The 2,699-nt window shown below is 38.4% G+C and overlaps 1 long non-coding RNA gene across 1 annotated transcript; it reads left to right on the top strand.

The window, feature by feature from the left end:
* Positions 1-2,699, top strand: LOC124294589. Its single transcript, XR_006904493.1, has 3 exons — positions 1-21; positions 1,773-1,777; positions 2,562-2,699. It is a non-coding gene; the product is annotated as an uncharacterized LOC124294589 (long non-coding RNA).

The raw sequence follows: 2,699 nt of genomic DNA, 5'->3' as shown, positions 1-2,699 counted from the left end.
ACGTATACTCACACCACGCTCGTAACGTCGCCGCCATCTTACATTTTGTCCCATTTCACAACACAACAAGACGTATTAGAATAGAAAAAAAAAAAAATAAAACAAATTGTGTAGAGTCTGCGAGCAATTATCACTTTTACGCAATTCCACAAAGAACAATATCATCAAAGTTGCTCTGCTCAATCATACAGTTATTCCACCCATGCCCTCAATTACAGAATAATGAGACAAAAATTTAAGTATTCTTTCACCTGGATCACAATTTGCCTTCTCTTGTGTACTCGCCTTGTAGTGATAACCGGCAATGATAAAAACGTTCTCAACGGATCGCAGCTCTCGAATCGCAAGCGAATATCAATATTAATGAGATCCACTGCTGAGCCTTGTGATCAACTACGTGTAACATCCGACCGGAACGTCCGTATGTTTTATCGACTATTATTACTGCATGTTACTTTTATCAACTAACCAAACTCAAAGTACGAGAATCTTGTAACCATAAGAAACTAAAACAACTGTCTAACTATTTGGAATATCCCTAGATGGAAATAACTATGAAATTCACTAGCCAGGGCTTAAAAATCATGTTACGAGATCTTCGTACAACAGAGAACTATAATATTATTATACGTTATTATATATCACTATCATATTAACACCATAATTAACTAACACGATTATACCCAATTATTATATAGCACTCGACAATGCCATTTGTGCATTGTGAGCTGAGAGCTATACTATAAGCAACATACGCTTTACTATATAGCCTGGAGTATAAAAGACCGTAAAACCATAGATAAATGCATAACCAACGTAATGTAAAGATAGCACTGCTGCAATACCCATAAAACCAGAGACTGCAAAACCATCAAAACCGTGAATACTAATTACCCAGCATGAACTATACCTTCTTCCGTAACGCCGTAATGTAGGCAACACGCGCAACGTTTTGAATGCAATGCAGATCTCCAATGTGGAGCCAACAGAGCTTCACCTAGAAAATACATTAGGAAACTTACCGACGAAACGAAAACGTTCTAGAAGCTTCCAAGCCGATTTATATCAATATAAGAATTAACAATTACAGAAGAGAATTATATACAAAAAGCACACATGTAAACCTGCTCTAAAGCTATGAATTATCAAATTACTAAATACTCTATATCTGTTAAGATAGTTATAACACAAACAGCTAAGGATATTCGCAGCAGCGCGATTCTAATAATGTTAAGCAAATAGCAAACTATGTTCATAAACAATCGCTATTGTACTCCAGGTTAATAACGACAGTAATCGGCTATAATACATATGTAATTCTATATAGATACAGCTATAAAACTAACAAACGACGGGTAACCAATATGACTTATGGACTTTGTAACGAGCAAGATAGTAAAAGCATTAAGAAGTAAACAGGAAGAAGTTAAGTGACTGAGGGGGGCCAAAAGGGGGGCTGGCGCCTCAACAAAGAAGCTCACGCAGGTTGGAGAATTACGGAACAAAGTCCACGCACCTACACCACCGCACCAAGCAGCGTTATACCATACGTAAAAAACTACAATATAGTAATAGCTAATGGACTAAGATAACAGGCGTGCATGCGCGAGGATGTCGTGCCCTAATTAGTTCCTAGAAAAAGGAGGGAGGTGCGCAAAGGTGACCAAAAATCTAAAGAGGGGGATCGTTCTGCGCAACGATCGACCCCTATAAAAACGGCGACCGATCACTCGATCGTCCTCTTGGTTTCTACCTCCAGATTCGTCATCTAGTTCCGGTACAGTCTCGCGGTAAAATCCTTTAGCCTTTCGCATTTAAACTTTCATACAACGTTACTCTGCCCAAAAGTCCAGCGAGCTTAAAATTCCATTGTGTCATATTAAGTTTAAGATCTTACACTGTGTAACTCCGTTTTTGTGACTTTTAAATATCGAACTTATAAAATAAACCAAAGTTAATCAAAGTATCCAAATATATTAGAGTCAGTTATTCCGCTAAAACCTCTCACCAATCTACGCTGCAAGTCATCACATCCAGAATATTCTCAAAAAGGTAAGCCAAATTAAATCTTTTATCCAACAATAATTCCTTCTTCGGTTCGTTCGATTACAGCGACAGAATGCCCGTTGTCCGGTGTATTTCAATACTTAATCGGTAATTGGTGACCCAAACTACTGATGTGAGTCTAGCTGTAGCTGCGTGTGACGTCGGAACGGTACCTAGTGGAAATCTCCAGATGTTAGACACCGGAAACATTCACACGCAGCTACAGCTAGACTCACATCAGTAGTTTGGGTCACCAATTACCGATTAAGTATTGAAACACACCGGACAACGGGCATTCTGTCGCTCTAGTCGAACGAACCGAGGAGGGAGAAATTGTTGGATAAAAGATTTAATTTGGATTACCTTTTTGAGAGTATTCTGGATGCGATGACTTGTAGATTGGTGAGAGGTTTCAGCGGAATAACTGACTTTAATATTTGGATATTTTGACTAACTTGGTTTATTTTATAAGTTTGATATTTAAAAGTCACAAACGCAGAGTTACACTGTGTAAGATCTTAGACTTAGTATGACAAAATGGAGTTGAAGCTCGCTGAACTTTTGGGCAGAGTAACGTTGTATGAAAGTTTTAATGCGAAAGGCTAAAGGATTTTACCGCGAGACTGTATCGGAACTAGATGACGAATCTGGAG

Source organism: Neodiprion lecontei, chromosome 5 (assembly GCF_021901455.1).
Source record: "Neodiprion lecontei isolate iyNeoLeco1 chromosome 5, iyNeoLeco1.1, whole genome shotgun sequence".
In the NCBI taxonomy this organism is placed as follows: domain Eukaryota; kingdom Metazoa; phylum Arthropoda; class Insecta; order Hymenoptera; family Diprionidae; genus Neodiprion; species Neodiprion lecontei.
This window is presented reverse-complemented; position numbering and strand designations above follow the sequence as displayed.